Genomic DNA, 19,855 nt, shown 5'->3' with positions numbered 1-19,855 from the left:
AAACTTCATTTTCCTAACTAAAAAACAGGTTATCTTGTAGTAATAAGAATGCAATCTGAATGTAAAGCCTCTCAACTTTTTTACACATGATGATTGCATATTGTCTACAATTAAAGCGTTGAAAATGTGATTGAATTATTCAGCAAATACTTACCAAGCAGTTGAAGTATGATGTGAATTCTACAATATCGTCCAACGCTTCTTAAAGTTCAAAAAGTTTTCAGATAAAGGTTTCACCGACCTACAAAGAAAGAAAGATAATAAAAAATATCAGTTAGAGCAAACTGGGTATATTAAATCCATAATGGAATTAACTAATTTGTTCTACTTAACTTGATTTGGAGTTGTCCAAGGATAACCTATTTCAGAAGAAAAAGACTCGATGGAGGATGAATATTCATATTCCTAACTAAAAAACAGGTTATCTTGTAGTAATAAAATGCAATCTCAGTGTGAAGCCTCTCAACTTTCTGACACATGATGATTGCACATTGTTTACAACTAAAGCTTTGAAAATGTGATGGGATTCTTCAGCAAATACTTACCACCCCGTTCGAGGAAGACCTGAATTCTACAATACCTTACAAGGATTCTAAAAGACCAGAAAAAGATTTCAGATAAAGGTATTCACGACCTACAAAGAAACAAGACCAAAAAAAATATCAGTTCGGACAAACAGGGTAGAATAAATCCAAAATGGAATTAATACATTTGTTCTACTTAACCTTGTTTGGCGTTGTCCAAGGATAACCCATTTCAGCTAGTGCAAAAAAGAAATAGTCTGGATGGAGGACGAAACTTCATTTTCCTAACTAAAAAAAACAGGTTATCTTTTAGTAATAAGAATGCAATCTCAGTGTAAAGCCTCTCAGCTTTCTGACAAATGATGATTGCATATTGTCTACAATTAAAGAGTTGAAAATGTGATTGAATTCTTCAGCAAATACTTACCACCCTGTTGGAATATGACCTGTTTTCTACAATACCTTCAAAGGATTCTAAAAGACTTGAAAAAGATTTCAGATAAAGATATTTACGACCTAGAAAGAAAACAAGACCAAAAAAATATCAGTTCGACAAACAGGGTAGAATAAATCGAAAATTGAATTAATACATTTCTTCTACTTAACTTGATTTGGAGTTGTCCAAGGATAACCTTTTTCAGAAGAAATAGCCTAGAAGGAGGATGAAAATTCACTTACTAACTAAAAAAACAGGTCATCTTGTATTAATAAAAATGCAATCTCAGTGAAATGCCTCTCAGCTTTCTGACACATGATGATTGCACATTGTCTACAATTAAAGCCTTGAAAATGTGATGGGTTTCTTCAGCAAATACTTACCAACCTGTTGGAGTATGACCAGAATTCTACAATATCGTCCAATGCTTCTTAGAGTCCAAAAATAGCTTTCAGATAAAGATTTTTCAGACCTACAAAGAAAAAAGTTAAAAAATAATAGGTAGAGCAAACTGGGTAGATTAAATCCATAATGGAATTAATTAATTTGTTCAACTTAACTTGATTTGGAGTTGTCCAAGGATAACCTATTTCAGAAGAAAAATACTCGATGGAGGAAGAATATTCATATTACTAACTAAAAAAACAGGTTATCTTGTAGTAATAAAATGCAATCTCAGTGTAAAGCTAATCAACTTTCTGACACATGATGATTCCACATTGTCTACAATTAAAGCTTTGAAAATGTGATGGGATTCTTCAGCAAATACTTACCACCCCGTTGGAGTATGACCTGAATTCTACAATACCTTCAAAGGATTCTAAAAGACCAGAAAAAGATTTCAGATAAAGATATTCACAACCTACAAAGAAAACAAGAACATAAAAAATATCAGTTCGGACAAACAGGGTAGAATAAATCCAAAACAGAATTAATACATTTCTTCTACTTAACTTGATTTGGAGTTGTCCAAGGATAACCCATTTCAGCAAGTGGAAAAAAGAAATAGTCTGGATGGAGGACGAAACATCATTTTCCTAACTAAAAAAACAGGTTATCTTGTAGTAATAAGAATGCAATCTCAGTGTAAAGCCTCTCAGCTTTCTGACACATGATGATTGCATATTGTCTACAATTAAAGAGTTGAAAATATGATTGAATTCTTCAGCAAATACTTACCAATCAGTTGTAGTAAGACCTAAATTCTACAATATCGTCCAAGCCTTCTTAGAGACCAAAAACAGTTTTCAGATAAAAAATTTTCAGACCTGCAAAGAAAGATCAAAAAAATATCAGTTAGAGCAAACTGGGTACATTAATTCCATAATGGAATTAATTAATTTGTTCTACTTAACTTAACTTGATTTGGAGTTGTCCAAGGATAACCTATTTCAGAAGAAAAAGACTTGATGGAGGATGAATATTCATATTCCTAATTAAAAAAACGGTTATCTTGTAGTAATAAAATGCACTCTCAGTGTAAAGCCTCTCAACTTTCTGACACATGATGATTGCACATTGTCTACAATTAAAGCTTTGAAAATGTGATGCGATTCTTCAGCAAATATTTAGCACCCTGTTGGAGTATGACCTGTTTTCTACAATACCTTCAAAGGATTCTAAAAGACCAGAAAAAGATTTCAGATAAAGATATTCACGATCTACAAAGAAAACAAGACCAAAAGAAAAATCAGTTCGACAAACCGGGCAGAATAAATCCAAAATGGAATTAATACATTTCATCTACTTAACTTGATTTGGAGTTGTCCAAGGATAACCTATTTCAGAAGAAATAGCCTGGAAGGAGGACGAAAATTCACTTACTAACTAAAAAAAACAGGTCATCTTGTATTAATAAAATTGCAATCTCAGTGAAATGCCTCTCAGCTTTCTGACACATGATGATTGCACATTGTCTACAATTAAATCTTTGAAAATGTGATGGTATTCTTCAGCAAATACTTACCAACCTGTTGGAGTATGACCAGAATTCTACAATATTTTCAAAAGATTTCAAGAGACCAGAGCAAGTTTTCAGATAAAGATATTCAGGACCTACAAGGAAAACCAGACTAAAAAAATCAGTTCGGACAAACAGGGTAGAATAAATCCAAATTGGAATTAATACATTTCTTCTACTTAACTTAATTTGGAGTTGTCCAAGGATAACCCATTTCAGAAAGTGGAAAAAAGAAATAGTCTGGAAGGAGGACGAAACTTCATTTTCCTAACTAAAAAAAAGGTTATCTTGTAGTAATACAAGATTTCTGAATTCTACAATACCTTCAAAGGATTCTAAAAGACCAGAAAAAGATTTCAGATAAAAATATTCACGACCTATAAAGAAAACAAGAATAAAAAAAAAATATCAGTTCAGACAAACAGGGTAGAATAAATCCAAAATTGAATTAATACATTTCTTCTACTTAACTTGATTTGGAGTTGTCCAAGGATGATCCATTTCAGCAAGTGCAAAAAAAAAAATAGTCTGGATGGAGGACAAAACTTCATTTTCCTAACTAAAAAAAGGTTATCTTGTAGTAATAAGAATGCAATCTGAATGTAAAGCCTCTCACCTTTTTTACACATGATGATTGCATATTGTCTACAATTAAAGCATTGAAAATGTGATTGAATTATTCAGCAAATACTTACCAAACAGTTGAAGTATGATGTGAATTCTACAATATCGTCCAAGGCTTCTTAAAGTTCAAAAATAGTTTTCAGATAAAGATTTCACCGACCTACAAAGAAAGAAAGATAATAAAAAATATCAGTTAGAGCAAACTGGGTATATCAAATCCATAATGGAATTAACTAATTTGTTCTACTTAACTTGATTTGGAGTTGTCCAAGGATAACCTATTTCAGAAGAAAAAGACTCGATGGAGGATGAATATTCATATTCCTAACTAAAAAACAGGTTATCTTGTAGTAATAAAATGCAATCTCAGTGTGAAGCCTCTCAACTGTCTGACACATGATGATTGCACATTGTCTACAATTAAAGCTTTGAAAATGTGATGGGATTCTTCAGCAAATACTTACCACCCTGTTGGAGTATGACCTGTTTTCTACAATACCTTCAAAGGATTCTAAAAGACTTGAAAAAGATTTCAGATAAAGATATTTACGACCTAGAAAGAAAACAAGACCAAAAAAATATCAGTTCGACAAACAGGGTAGAATAAATCGAAAATTGAATTAATACATTTCTTCTACTTAACTTGATTTGGAGTTGTCCAAGGATAACCTTTTTCAGAAGAAATAGCCTAGAAGGAGGACGAAAATTCACTTACTAACTAAAAAAACAGGTTATCTTGTAGTAATAAAAATGCAATCTCAGTGAAATGCCTCTCAGCTTTCTGACACATGATGATTGCACATTGTCTACAATTAAAGCCTTGAAAATGTGATGGGTTTCTTCAGCAAATACTTACCAACCTGTTGGAGTATGACCAGAATTCTACAATATCGTCCAATGCTTCTTAGAGTCCAAAAATAGCTTTCAGATAAAGATTTTTCAGACCTACAAAGAAAAAAAGATAAAAAATAATAGGTAGAGCAAACTGGGTAGATTAAATCCATAATGGAATTAATTAACTTGTTCAACTTAACTTGATTTGGAGTTGTCCAAGGATAACCTATTTCAGAAGAAAAATACTCGATGGAGGAAGAATATTCATATTACTAACTAAAAAAAACAGGTTATCTTGTAGTAATAAAATGCAATCTCAGTGTAAAGCCTCTCAACTTTCTGACACATGATGATTGCACATTGTCTACAATTATAGCTTTGAAAATGTGATGGGATTCTTCAGCAAATACTTACCACCCCGTTGGAGTATGACCTGAATTCTACAATAACTTCAAAGGATTCTAAAAGACCAGAAAAAGATTTCAGATAAAGATATTCACAACCTACAAAGAAAACAAGAACATAAAAAATATCAGTTCGGACAAACAGGGTAGAATAAATCCAAATCAGAATTAATACATTTCTTCTACTTAACTTGATTTGGAGTTGTCCAAGGATAACCCATTTCAGCAAGTGGAAAAAAGAAATAGTCTGGATGGAGGACGAAAAGGAGATTTTTGTGTACTCACCGTAAAATCTCTTTCTCTTAGCCTTTAATTGGGGGACACAGAACCGTGGGTGTTATGCTGCTGTCCACTAGGAGGCGACACTATGCATAATCTGAAAAAGATTAACTTTGGCTTCTCCTCTGCAGTATACACCCCTGGACGGCGTCAGCCTTCTCCAGTTTTGTGCAAAAGCATTAGGAGGAATATACCAGAAACATAACCATGCCAGTAAAAAAAAGGCTACTATAAACAGGCTCAAACAACAATATGAGAACCCAACCGTAACAACGGCCCGCAAGGGCAACAGGGTGGGAGCTGTGTCCCCCAATTAAAGGCTAAGAGAAAGAGATTTTACGGTGAGTACACAAAAATCTCCTTTACTCTGTCGCCTTATTGGGGGACACAGAACCGTGGGACGTCCCAAAGCAGTCCCTGGGTGGGAAGCAGTGGACGAATATTGTGCTGACAGTCCTCTAGACTTGGGGTACTGCCGCCTGCAGGACCCGTCTACCCAGGCTCGCATCCGCTGAGGACTGGGTATGCACTCTGTAGTGTCTTGTAAATGTGTGCAGGCTAGTCCAAGTGGCTGCCTTACACACTTGATGTGCTGAGGCTTGATGCCGAATGGCCCAAGAGGCCTCTACCGCCCGCGTAGAGTGTGCCGTGATACTGGCCGGAAGGGGAGAATTGTTGAGGCGGTAAGCCTCTTGAATAGTGGACTTGATCCACTTAGCAAGGGTGGCTTTGGAAGCCGGTAGGCCCTTGCGAATGCCTTCTGGAAGAAGGAAAAGTGAATCAGACTTCCGGAAGGGAGCAGTCCTAGACACGTAAATACGCAATGCCCTGACAAGGTCAAGCGTATGCAGAGCCTTCTCTACCCTATGAATGGGAGCCGGGCAAAGAGACAGTAGTGATATTTCCTCATTGAGGTGGAAGCTGGACACGACCTTCGGAAGGAAGGATGGTACTGTACGGAGAACCACCTTGTCCTGGTGAAAAACCAGGAAGGGTTGTCTGCAGGAAAAGAGCTGAAAGTTCAGGCGCCCTGCGTAGCGAGGTGATTGCCACCAGGAAAAACCACTTTCTGTGATAGAAAGCGGAGTGAGACCACCCTAAGGAGTTCAAAAGGAGGTGACTGTAGTGCTGTCAAGACCAGGTTGAGATCCCACGTCTCCAACGGACGTTTGTAGGGGGGAACCAATCGGGAAACCCCTTGGAGAAAAGTCTTCACTTGCGGCTTGTTAGCAATACGCCTCTGAAAGAGCACTGAGAGCGCTGACACCTGGCTCTTCAGCGAGCCCAGGAATAGCCCGGCGTCCAGGCCTGACTGAAGGAAACCGAGGACCTTTGGAAGAGAATATGGAAGTGGAATCTTACCACGAGAGTCGCACCATGTGAAGAAAATCTTCCAGGTACGATAGTAAATCCTGGCTGGAGTTGGCTTTCGAGCCCTGATCATGGTTTTAACAACGTCCGGTGAAAAACCTGCTTGGGTCAAAACCCAGGTCTCAATGGCCACGCCGTCAAATTGAGAGACCCTGAGTTCTGGTGGAAGAACGGGCCTTGTGACAGGAGGTCGGGATGTGTGGGGAGACGCCAGGGGTCGTCTGCTGTGAGTTGCATGACGTCGGCGTACCATGTACGCCTGGGCGAGTCTGGAGCGATCAGAATGGTGGGAACACCCTCTTGTTTGATCTTCCTCAGGACTCTGGAGATCAGGGGGAGGGGTGGAAAAATGTACAGAAGCTGGAACTGGGTCCAGTCCTGAACCAGGGCATCTGCTCCGAGCGACCGCGGATCGCGCGTCCTGGCCATGAAATTGGGAACCTTGGCATTGAGATGGGATGCCATCAGATCCACGTCCGGGGTCCCCCAATGATGACAAATCTGACAGAAGACTTCGGGATGGAGAGACCATTCCCCCGAGGGGGAGGGGTGGAAAAATGTACAGAAGCTGGAACTGGGTCCAGTCCTGAACCAGGGCATCTGCTCCGAGCGACCGCAGATCGCGCGTCCTGGCCATGAAATTGGGAACTTTGGCATTGAGATGGGATGCCATCAGATCCACGTCCGGGGTCCCCCAAAGATGACAGATCTGACAGAAGACTTCGGGATGGAGAGACCATTCCCCCGAGTCCATTCCTTGTCGGCTGAGATAGTCGGCTTCCCAGTTGTCCACACCCGGAATGTGGACCGCGGAGAGTACCGACCTTGCAGCCTCTGCCCATTGTAGGATACGCGTTACTTCGGTCATCGCCTGGATGCTGCGGGTGCCGCCTTGATGGTTCACATATGCCACTGCCGTGGCATTGTCCGACTGTACTCTGATATGAGAGTCTGCCAGCAAGTGATGGAAGGCTTTCAACACCAGGAAGATGGCCCGAATTTCCAGGATGTTGATGGGCATGGTCGATTCCCTTGGTGACCACCTGCCTTGCGCTCTGATGTAGGTGCACCGCGCCAAAACCCATAAGGCTTGCGTAGGTGGTCAAAACCTTCCATTGACCGGAGAGAAAGGATTTTCCCCTTGCAAGCGAGGTTGGCTTGAGCCACCAGTGCAGGGACATCCTGGTGTTTGCTGATAACCGGAACTCCCTGTCGAGGGAGAACGGATTCCTGTCCCAGGACTTGAGGATGGCCAGTTGAAGGGGTCTGAGGTGAAACTGGGCAAATGGTACCGCCTCCATTGCTGCTGCCATCCTGCCAAGTACTCTCATGGCATACCGGAGAGATCTGGGGGACTTGCGGAGGAGTGTGTGAACTCCCAGACAGAGAGTCAGTGCCTTGTCCCTGGGGAGGATCACCAGACCCTTGGAGGTGTCGAATAGCATCCCCAGGAAGGTCAGAGATTGACTCGGGGTAGTCGAGGACTTCTGTAAATTGACTAACCATCTCAGGCGCGTCAGAGTGTCGATCGTGATCGAGAAGTTGACCTCGCAGTCCTTGAGGGTGGGGGCCTTGATGAGAAGGTCATCCAGGTATGGAACGACTACTATGCCTCTGGAGTGCAGAACGTCCATGGTAGCTGCCATGACCTTTGTAAATGTTCTGGGAGCCGTGGCGAGACCGAACGGGAGGGCCACAAACTGGTAATGGTCTTGGTTGATTGCGAATCTGAGAAACCTCTGATGGGCGGGAGCAATCGGTATATGCAGGCATGCGTCCTGTATGTCTATGGAGGCAAGATATTCTCCTTTTTCCATAGACGCAACGATTGACCGGAGGGATTCCATGCGGAAGTGACGAACTCGAACATACTTGTTGAGTTGCTTGAGGTCTAGTATGGGTCGGACGCTGCCTCCCTTCTTGGGCACCATGAACAGGTTGGAGTAGAACCCTCGGAAGCGCTCTTCTGCTGGGATTGGCACTAAGACTCCTGCTCGCAGGAGGGAAGAAACCGCTTGACGGAAGGCCTGAGCTTTGAGCGGGGATTTTGGAGGGACAGAGGGAAAAAACCTGTGCGGTGGGCTGGTAGTAAACTCGATTTTGTATCCTGAAGACACTATTTCCTTGACCCACTTGTCTTCTGTAATAGGCAGCCAGACCTGCTGAAAGAGTAGCAGTCGTCTGCCTACAAGTGGGGTGTCTTCCAGAGGGCATGAGTCAGGATGAGGGAAAAGTCTGAGGTTTTCCTCCTTTAGGTTTTGCCTGGCTTGTCTTTGATTGCCAGTTCCTGTCCGGCCTCTGTGCCGCATGTGTGTTGTCCCTGCGGGGGGAACGATTATGGTTTTGTGCTGGGCGTGAGACGGACCAGCCTGAAGAATTCCGAAAGGATCGGAAACGAGATTGATTACGCCTTTTAAACATGCGTTTTGGTCTTAGTTGGGGAAGTACTTTTGCCCCCGGTAGCATTGGATATCATTGTATCCAGCTTTCCACCGAAAAGACGGCCACTGAAGTACGGGAGATTTGTTAGGGACTTTTTTGAGGCCGCATCCGCTTTCCATTCTCTTAGCCAGAGAATACGCCGGATTGTGATGGCGTTTGATGCTATTCCCGCTATTCCTCTTGCAGAGTCCAACGCTGCATGGACCATGTAATCTGCCACCACTGCAATTTGCACCGCCTGGTCCGGCAGCTGAGGATTTGAAGCTTGAAGGCCCTTTTGCAATAGATCAGCCCAAGCCATGATGGCCTTGGCTGCCCAAACTGAAGCAAATGCGGGAGCCAAAGAGGCACCTGCCGCGTCAAAGATTGAACAAGCCATGCGTTTGACTTGTCTGTCTGCTGTGTCCTTGAGGGTTGAACTGTCCGGCAGTGAGAGAAGCGTTTGTGCTGCCAGCCTAGAGACTGGAGGGTCCACTTCAGGCGAATCTGTCCAATCCTTGGTGTCTTTCTGTGGAAAGGGGTAATTTGCTTCCAAATACTTGCGATTGGCGAATTTTTTCTCAGGCTGCAAAAAATGCTTAGAAAGGATTTTTTGAAATTCCGGGTGATTAGGGAAGACCTTCGATGGTTTCTGAACACTTTCAAAGGAAATCTTGTGTTCTGGTGCTTCCGGGGTTGGATCTGAAATGTCCAGCACCCGAAGGATGGAAGAGACGATATCCTCAACTATTGCAGTATTGCTAGGGGGACAAGAGACAAGATAATTCTCTGTTTCGTTGTCTGGGTTAGAGTCACATATGCCTTCCGAGTCTGTGGTCGGAAATCGTTGCGGAGATCCGCATTGTCTGTCTCTGTCAGGGGACGGACTAGGTGACCTGGAGCCACTGTGTCTCTCCCTGGAGGGGGACGACCGAGTGCTATGTGAGGACGCAGATGAATGCGACCTGTGGTCCGCTTACGTCTGAGACTGTCGGAAGTGGCATGTCCCCGAGATGGGCAGTCCCTTTGCTGGGTAACGTTCATAGCCGAGACATGACCCTGCAAAGCCTGCAGTAGTGTAGAGGTCAGGCTATGTATGGACTGTGTTATAGACTGCAACATCTGAGTAGCCCATTCCGGTATGGAAGAAGACGCAGAAGCGTTGGTTCTGACCCAGTGTTTTGGACACAGTCCTGGCAGTGTGGGTCCGTGCTGCCCCTGGGGAGTGGTCTTGCAGGCTGTGCAGAATGCATAAAAGCAGTCTTGCCTGGTTTTCTTCCTTGAGCCCGGCATCATGCACAGAGGCTGGCTAGCAGGGGTCCTACAGGGGCTATGCAAAGGGGAGAACTTATAGGTAATATGAATGCACAGCTGAGTATAGAGAACCCAGCTGTGATCTTACCCCACCAGTGTGCCCCTAAGTCCAGCGCCGACAAATCACAGTCCTGTGCCCCCTGGAGACTGCTGTATGGCTGTCAGCTATGTTTCCTGCTGCAGCAAGATGGCCACCGGGAATCTGAGGTGGAGGGGGAAGGGGGCGGAGAGCTGAAAAGGGCGCGCTGAGCTATGTAAAAGCGTGCCCTTCCTGCCTCGATCCGCCCCTTCTATGACACTGCAGAGTGTAATTTTCGTCATCCGGGGGGCGGGCCAGGGGGCGGGAATAGGGCGGCGACTTCGGCTAGGCCGAAGCCACGGCCTAAATTTGATACCTCATGCCCAGAAGGGCTCCAGGACGGCGCGGTTGTCCAGGGGGGGTCGGATTCAAACCAGACCCCTCCGGATTGAACGGCAAGCTAGCGGTGGGGTTATGAGCGCGAACTAGGCCCTGTGGGGGGTCCCTTTGAGGCGCTATGCAGCTTGTGCTGCCACAGAGACAGGGGCGCAGGGAGCCCTGTCTCTGACAAGTGCCATGCCTGCCTGCACCTCCCCCGGTCCCAACAGGAGCCCGCAGCTGGGCTGGGGTCCCTGGACTTGTAAGTGGCCGAATGGTGCCTGATACAGGCCCTACCTGCGGTGTCTCAACCTAATGCCCCCAGAGGGGGATTAGGGAGGGTGCTGCTGTCACCGTCAGGGGGCTTCATCCTATCCTCGTCCTCAACCCAGAGCCCAAGGGAACTGGGGAAGGAGGGGGGGTCTCGACTTCGAGACAGTACCCGAAGGACTGGGGAAGGAGCGACATGGGGAATAGCCGTCTCGACCTCAACCGGGTACCCCTTAATAGGGGACCGAGGAGGGAGCCATGCCGGGAGTCTCGCTGGGGACCCGCTTTTCTTCATCTGTAATCCGTTGAAAAAAAAAATTAAGGAAAAAAACGGAGTAAAAACTCTTAGGTGTGCCTCCTTGCGACACTAAGCAAAAACTGGAGAAGGCTGACGCCGTCCAGGGGTGTATACTGCAGAGGAGGAGCCAAAGTTAATCTTTTTCAGATTGTGCATAGTGTCGCCTCCTAGTGGACAGCAGCATAACACCCGCGGTTCTGTGTCCCCCAATAAGGCGACAGAGTAACATCATTTTCCTAACTAAAAAAACAGGTTATCTTGTAGTAATAAGAATGCAATCTCAGTCTAAAGCCTCTCAGCTTTCTGACACATGATGATTGCATATTGTCTACAATTAAAGAGTTGAAAATATGATTGAATTCTTCAGCAAATACTTACCAATCAGTTGTAGTAAGACCTAAATTCTACAATATCGTCCAAGCCTTCTTAGAGACCAAAAACAGTTTTCAGATAAAAATTTTCCCGACCTGCAAAGAAAGAAAGATCAAAAAAAATATCAGTTAGAGCAAACTGGGTACATTAAATCCATAATGGAATTAATTAATTTGTTCTACTTAACTTAACTTGATTTGGAGTTGTGCAAGGATAACCTATTTCAGAAGAAAAAGACTTGATGGAGGATGAATATTCATATTCCTAATTAAAAAAACGGTTATCTTGTAGTAATAAAATGCAATCTCAGTGTAAAGCCTCTCAACTTTCTGACACATGATGATTGCACATTGTCTACAATTAAAGCTTTGAAAATGTGATGCGATTCTTCAGCAAATATTTAGCACCCTGTTGGAGTATGACCTGTTTTCTACAATACCGTCAAAGGATTCTAATAGACCAGAAAAAGATTTCAGAAAAAGATATTCACGATCTACAAAGAAAACAAGACCAAAAGAAAAATCAGTTCGACAAACAGGGTAGAATAAATCCAAAATGGAAATAATACATTTCATCTACTTAACTTGATTTGGAGTTGTCCAAGGATAACCTATTTCAGAAGAAATAGCCTGGAAGGAGGATGAAAATTCACTTACTAACTAAAAAAAACAGGTCATCTTGTATTAATAAAAATGCAATCTCAGTGAAATGCCTCTCAGCTTTCTGACACATGATGATTGCACATTGTCTACAATTAAAGCTTTGAAAATGTGATGGTATTCTTCAGCAAATACTTACCAACCTGTTGGAGTATGACCAGAATTCTACAATATTTTCAAAAGATTTCAAGAGACCAGAGCAAGTTTTCAGATAAAGATATTCAGGACCTACAAGGAAAACAAGACCAAAAAAAATCAGTTCGGACAAACAGGGTAGAATAAATCCAAATTGGAATTAATACATTTCTTCTACTTAACTTAGTTTGGAGTTGTCCAAGGATAACCCATTTCAGCAAGTGGAAAAAAGAAATAGTCTGAAAGGAGGACGAAACTTCATTTTCCTAACTAAAAAAAAGGTTATCTTGTAGTAATACAAGATTTCTGAATTCTACAATACCTTCAAAGAATTCTAAAAGACCAGAAAAAGATTTCAGATAAAAATATTCACGACCTATAAAGAAAACAAGAATAAAAAAAAATATCAGTTCGGACAAACAGGGTAGAATAAATCCAAAATTGAATGAATACATTTCTTCTACTTAACTTGATTTGGAGTTGTCCAAGGATAATCCATTTCAGCAAGTGCAAAAAAAAAAATAGTCTGGATGGAGGACAAAACTTCATTTCCCTAACTAAAAAAAGGTTATCTTGTAGTAATAAGAATGCAATCTGAATGTAAAGCCTCTCACCTTTTTTTACACATGATGATTGCATATTGTCTACAATTAAAGCGTTGAAAATGTGATTGAATTATTCAGCAAATACTTACCAAACAGTTGAAGTATGATGTGAATTCTACAATATCGTCCAAGGCTTCTTAAAAAATAGTTCAAAAATAGTTTTCAGATAAAGATTTCACCGACCTACAAAGAAAGAAAGATAATAAAAAATATCAGTTAGAGCAAACTGGGTATATTAAATCCATAATGGAATTAACTAATTTGTTCTACTTAACTTGATTTGGAGTTGTCCAAGGATAACCTATTTCAGAAGAAAAAGACTCGATGGAGGATGAATATTCATATTCCTAACTAAAAAACAGGTTATCTTGTAGTAATAAAATGCAATCTCAGTGTGAAGCCTCTCAACTGTCTGACACATGATGATTGCACATTGTCTACAATTAAAGCTTTGAAAATGTGATGGGATTCTTCAGCAAATACTTACCACCCCGTTCGAGGAAGACCTGAATTCTACAATACCATACACGGATTCTAAAAGACCAGAAAAAGATTTCAGATAAAGATATTCACGACCTACCATGAAAACAAGACTAAACAAAAATCAGTCCGGACAAACAGGGTAGAATAAATCCAAAATGGAATTAATACATTTGTTCTACTTAACCTTGTTTGGCGTTGTCCAAGGATAACCCATTTCAGCTAGTGCAAAAAAGAAATAGTCTGGATGGAGGACGAAACTTCATTTTCCTAACTAAAAAAAACAGGATTTTTTGGGTTGCTTACCGTAAAATCTGTTTCTCGGAGCCTTCATTGGGGGACACAGAGACCATGGGTGTATGCTTTGCTGCCACTAGGAGGCTGACACTATGCACAAAAAAAATGTTAGCTTCTCCTCCGCAGTATACACCCCACCGACCGGCACCAATTTCCTCAGTTAGTGAGAAAGCAGTAGGAGAAGTAACAAAACAGAAAGAAAACAGAACAGACAACTCAACTGTAACCAACCGACAAACATAAGAACAGGAGTTGTAAAACATGGGAGGGTGCTGTGTCCCCCAATGAAGGCTCCGAGAAACAGATTTTACGGTAAGCAACCCAAAAAATCCTGTTTTCTCGTTCGCCTTATTGGGGGACACAGAGACCATGGGACGTCCCAAAGCAGTCCCTGGGGTGGGAAACAAACTTCCATCAGGCCAGCGGACTCACCACCTAGGCTGGCGTCCGCCGAAGCGTAGGTGTGGACTCTGTAGAATTTCACAAACGTGTGAACCGATGACCATGTTGCAGCTTTGCAAAGCTGCAGCGCGGAAGCTCTGTGGCACACCGCCCAGGAGGCACCCACTGCCCGAGTAGAGTGGGCCCTGATCCCCGGAGGGGCTCCGCGACGCTTAACTCGGTAGGCTCCAAAATTGCCGATCTGATCCAGCGAGCAATAGTGGCCTTTGACGCCGAGTGACCTTTCCGCGCCCCATCAGGGATAATGAAAAGAGACTCTGTCTTTCGCAAGGAAGTCGTCCTAGACAGATAGACTCTTATCGCCCTAACCATGTCCAGCTTGTTCAAGGACCGCTTTCGGGGATGAGTTTGATATGGACAAAAGGATGGTAGCACGATATCCTCGTTGAGGTGAAACGAGGACACCACCTTTGGCAGGAAAGAGGGCGGAGGCCGCAGAACTACCTTATTCTGGTGGAGCACCAGAAAAGGGGAGCGGCACGAAAGAGCTGCCAATTCCGACATGCGCCGGACGGAGGTGATGGCCACCAGAAAGGCTACCTTCCAAGAAAGGAGAGAAAGGGAAATATCCCTGAGGGGTTCATAGGGAGGACCTTGCAGAACCTCAAGAACCAGATTAAGATCCCATGGATCCACGGGCGCCCGGTAAGGCGGAACCGTGTGAGCCACGCCCTGAAGAAAGGTCTTAACCTGAGGACGGAAAGCCAATGTTTTCTGAAATAGAATGGACAGCGCCGAAACTTGACCCTTCAGGGAACTGAGGGCAAGGCCCGTATCCAATCCTGCCTGAAGAAACGCAAGGACTGAAGGGAGCGAAAAGGACATGGGCGCAATGTCATTGGTCTCACACCAAGTGAAATAGGCCTTCCAAGTACGGTAGCAGATCTTGGAAGATGATGGCTTTCTGGCTCGGATCATGGTCTGAACTACCTGGTCGGAAAATCCTGCCCGTTTCAGAACCTCGGTCTCAACAGCCACGCCGTTAAATTGAGCGGCCGAGAATTGGGGTGGCAAATCGGTCCCTGAGACAGCAGATCTGTTCTGTCTGGAAGCTTCCAGGGGGCATCCGCGAGAAGGTTGACAATGTCCGCGAACCAAGACCTTCTGGGCCAATTCGGGGCGATGAGAATGACTGGAATTCCTTCTGCCTTGATCTTTTTCAACAGGTTGGGAAGAAGAGGCAGAGGAGGGAACAGGTAGGGAAGGTCGAACTGGGACCAAGGAACGGCCAGGGCGTCGGCGCCCACTGCCAGAGGGTCCCGAGACCTGGACACGAATTGTGGGACTTTCCTGTTGAGGCGAGACGCCATGAGGTCTACATCCGGGGTTCCCCACCGAAGGCAGAGCAGATGAAACACCTCCGGATGGAGGGACCACTCTCCCGCCGCGAGACCCTTGCGGCTGAGAAAATCGTCGGCCCAGTTGTCTACGCCGGGAATGTGCACCGCGGAAATTGTCGGAACGGAAATCTCCGCCCAACGAAGAATCTTGGACCCCTCCGCCAGGGCTGAGACACTCCGTGTTCCCCCTTGGCGGTAGACATATGCCACCGCTGTGGCGATGTCTGTCTGAATCCGTACCGGCAGTCCCTTGAGGAGCCTTTCCCAGTGAACGAGAGCAAGATGGATAGCTTGAATCTCCAGAATGTTGATCGGTACTGATTCCCTATCCGACCATCGACCCTGAACAGTGTGGTTGCGGAACACTGCACCCCAACCGAGGAGACTGGCATCTGTGGTTACTATCTGCCAGCGAATGGGAAGGAAGAATCGACCCGATAGAATGAGAGGTGACGACAACCACCAGTTGAGGGACCGCTTGATCCGGTAAGAAGGAGGAACAGGGCGATCCAGGGACCGAGGCGACCTGTTCCACTTCAACAGACTGGCCTGCTGGAGAGGTCTGGCGTGAAATTGGGCAAAGGGAACTGCCTCTATCGCCGCCACCATCTTTCCCAGGACCCTCCTGGCTGTACAGAGGGACAGGAATCATGAGATCTGCAGCGATGGTACTTCCTGCTGCAGAGAGAGAATCTTCTCTTGTGGGAGAAAGACCCTTGACCGACGAGTGTCGAACAGAAGGCCTAGAAAGACCAGGCGTTGGGTAGGAACCAGACAGGACTTTTTCCTGTTGACGATCCACCCGAAATCGGAAAGAGTGTCCAGGACGATTGACAAACTTTGGTGAGCCTGTTGAAATGAGGGAGCCCTGATCAGAATATCGTCTAGGTACGGGAAAAGAACGAGACCTCTGACTCGCAACAAAGCCATCAACGCAGCCACGATCTTCGTGAAGAGTCTGGGAGCGGTGGCAAGACCGAAGGGCAGTGCGACAAGCTGGTAGTGGTGCTGTCTGAGGAGAGAGGCGATAGCCGTAGAGAACCCCGGGATCAAGGCTGGATCCTTTGGAGGCCGGGATTCGAAGAAACGATCCCGTGGGAGAGAGACGAACTGTATCTTGTACCCTGAGGATATGACCTCCCTGACCCAGGAGTCCTCTACGGAGGCCAGCCAAACGTCCCTGAAGGAAGGAAGTCGGCCTCCCAATTGGAAAGGCCCCTCGCGTGTCCGACGATAGTCATGCTGAAGTAGACCGTCCAGATCCAGATCTGGACGGTCTGCCCTGGGAAGAGTGGGATCGCCAGGAAGGAGTGGGTCTGAAGGAAGCTTTCTTTCTCTCCTGGCGAGCCTGCGGTCTCTGTTGGCTGGAGGAGTTGTCCGCCGTATTGAAACGGCGGAAAGTCCGAAAGGGTCGAAACTGATGCCTTAGTGGAGGTCTGCGAGGATTGGACTGAGGGAGAAGTGAACTCGTGCCTCCGGTGGCGTCCTTAATAATCTGGTCCAATTGGGACCCAATGAGGCGCACCCCCTGAAAAGGCAGGTTAGTGAGGGACTTTTTAGAAGACAAGTCCGCTTGCCAGGCCTTTAGCCAAACTGTACGTCGAATTGCAACTACGCTGCTTGACGCCTGAACTGCACAGGATGCGGCATCCAAGGAAGCAGAAAGAAGATAGTCCCCAGCATGGGAGATCTGATTGGCGAGATCGGCCAAACGCTCCGGTTGCGCCTTATCTAAGACGCCTTGACGAAGGTCGTCTGCCCACGTGGCTATGGCCTTTGCTGCCCAGGATGAAGCAAAGATTGGGCACACAGCCGCTGAAGCTGCTTCAAAGGCAGACTTCGCCAGGGATTCTATAATCCTGTCATTAGAATCTTTAGGGACGCCACGCCTGAAAGCGGGAGAACCGTGTTATTGGAAAGCCTGGACACGGGCGGATCCACTGAGGGAGAGGCCGACCAATTGTCCGTGAGCTCCTAAGCAAATGGGTAGAGTACGCCTAGACGTTTTCCTCTTTGAAAGCGTCTGGTCGGATCCTCTGTTTCTTTGGTAAAAATCTTCCCAAACTCGGAATGGAAAGGAAAAACCCTGGAGGGAGTTTCTGCCCGTCTGAACGAAACCTCCTGATCTGAGGATTTCGCAGGGGAGTCAGCAATATCGAAAGTATGATGGATCGCTGCAATGAGGTTCTGCACTGTGACCTTCATGTTTGCATCCTGGTCTGAATCCAGCTCTAAAATCCCCTCAGATGACCTGTCCGAAAGCGCTTCACCTGACTCGGGAGAGGAGGCCCGAGAGGGAGGCTGCTGAGAAGGGCTATGCGGTGAGATGGGACGAGGAGAGGAATCCGGCTGGGCATCTTGCCTGGGTCTTTTGCGACTAACGCTGGCTGACTCAGATGGAACAATTTGGGACCTGCTTGGCCCTGCTGAAGAGTCCAGGGGCAACTTATCAAGAACGGCCACCAGGGACTGAGACACCTTGGTGAGGTCTGCCACTGATTGAGATATGTGCCCAGGTTCCACTGAGATTGGAACTCAGATCACTGGATTCAAAGTCCAGAGTGCTAACCATTACACCATGGAACCAACGGTTGGTTCCATGGTGTAATGGTTAGCACTCTGGACTTTGAATCCAGTGATCTGAGTTCCAATCTCAGTGGAACCTGGGCACATATTAGTTGGTTCCATGGTGTAATGGTTAGCACTCTGGACTTTGAATCCAGTGATCTGAGTTCCAATCTCAGTGGAACCTGGGCACACTGATTGAGATAGCGAGGAGGCCCAGCCAGGCATGGGGTGTTCACTCTCACCTGGAGCCGTAGATGGCTCCTGGACGGCGTCAGGCTGAATTGGGTTGCTACAATCCAGGCAGAGGGGAGTGGACTGGCCTGTTGGAAGTTTGCGATTGCACGAAGAACATGCAAAGAACTTGACTAAAGTGCAGGGGGGGCAGTAGAGCGGGTACGATCAGACTTAGAGGTAGACATAGTGAAAAGCTGAGGTAATGCCGGAAGGTTGGGGGACAGAGGGCGGAGAAGGGTCAGTCTGCAGTGCAGAGCTACTCACGGTCCGGTGTCCCCAGAAGCGATGCTCTGCGACCTGTCAGTGGATGCAGGTCAGAGCGAAATCCGGCCGATAGACCTCCTGAACGAAAAAACCAGCTGGCAGAAGATGATCCGGTGACGAGCTGGTGTCCAGCTAACAGGCTGGTAAAATGGCGCCTGCCTGAGAAAGAGCGCGCGTCCAGGAGAGGAGGGAGGGCGGAGCACATCGCAGGGTTAAAATTCACCGCCCTCTAGCCAATAGCAGGCTGGGCAGGTGAAGGACAGGTGGTGGGAGGGCCTGGGAAGAGCGGGAGAGAAGCCCGCTTAGAAGAAAGGGGCGGGGGGCGTGGCCGCGACGCAGCGGTAGGCCCAAACTGAAGCCGGGGCCTAAATTAGTTGCGGCGGCCGCCTGTCAGCAGGGGGTCGGCGCGGAGGTCGGAAGAAGGGGACGCCGCAGCCGCAAGCCGCTCTCAAGGGGAGGAAAGGAAAAAGGCCCTGTGCTCCCTGTCTCCAGAAAGGGGGGGGGAATGCGGGGCCAGCAAAAAAGAGCATGGTGTGCCTATAGATGTAGGGCGACTGCGAGCGCCCGCATCCCTGTGCCATTGAAGAGGCCCCCTGTCCGTCGGGAATGAGCAGCCAGGTAATAAAAATTAAAAAAAAAATCTATGCTCACCCATCCCCGATCCGTTACCTGGGTCTGAAGAAGTCCTGCGTCTCATCCAACCGACAGACTCTGGTAGGCGAGTGGGAGGGAGACTGGCAACAAGGACCCCTGGAGTCGCTGGCACGTCTTGGTGTCGGCGTCCGTCTGGCTGGTCCTGCCGCGGAGAACTGCAAGGATACGGGGTGGCAGTACACGCCGTACTCGCAGACTCCATGTGGGAGTATAGATGTGACTTTTCACTCTGTATCCCTCCGTAGAACCTGTAAAGGAACGACACACGATGAGGTAGATATGGGTCTAATGAAAGACCCGTGTCCACCTCCTACTGACACTAAGCTAAACTGAGGAAATTGGTGCCGGTCGGTGGGGTGTATACTGCGGAGGAGGAGCTAACATTTTTTTGTGCATAGTGTCAGCCTCCTAGTGGCAGCAAAGTATACACCCATGGTCTCTATGTCCCCCAATAAGGCGAACGAGAAAGACAGGTTATCTTTTAGTAATAAGAATGCAGTCTCAGTGTAAAGTCTCTCAGCTTTCTGACACATGATGATTGCATATTGTCTACAATTAAAGAGTTGAAAATGTGATTGAATTCTTCAGTAAATACTTACCACCCTGTTGGAGTATGACCTGTTTTCTACAATACCTTCAAAGGATTCTAAAAG

At 45.8% G+C, this 19,855-nt stretch overlaps 3 non-coding genes across 3 annotated transcripts; 2 read left to right on the top strand and 1 right to left on the bottom strand.

The window, feature by feature from the left end:
• Positions 1-17,996: 17,996 nt before the first annotated feature.
• Positions 17,997-18,068, bottom strand: TRNAQ-UUG (transfer RNA glutamine (anticodon UUG)). The gene has a single exon. It is a non-coding gene; the product is annotated as a tRNA-Gln (tRNA).
• Positions 18,069-18,075: 7 nt separating this feature from the next.
• On the top strand, positions 18,076-18,147 carry TRNAQ-UUG (transfer RNA glutamine (anticodon UUG)). Its single transcript has one exon. It is a non-coding gene; the product is annotated as a tRNA-Gln (tRNA).
• Positions 18,148-18,162: 15 nt separating this feature from the next.
• Positions 18,163-18,234, top strand: TRNAQ-UUG (transfer RNA glutamine (anticodon UUG)). The gene has a single exon. It is a non-coding gene; the product is annotated as a tRNA-Gln (tRNA).
• Positions 18,235-19,855: the final 1,621 nt, after the last annotated feature.

The sequence above is a fragment of the Dendrobates tinctorius genome, unplaced genomic scaffold, assembly GCF_039654945.1.
Source record: "Dendrobates tinctorius isolate UK_male_01 unplaced genomic scaffold, ASM3965494v1 ptg000005l, whole genome shotgun sequence".
In the NCBI taxonomy this organism is placed as follows: domain Eukaryota; kingdom Metazoa; phylum Chordata; class Amphibia; order Anura; family Dendrobatidae; genus Dendrobates; species Dendrobates tinctorius.
This window is presented reverse-complemented; position numbering and strand designations above follow the sequence as displayed.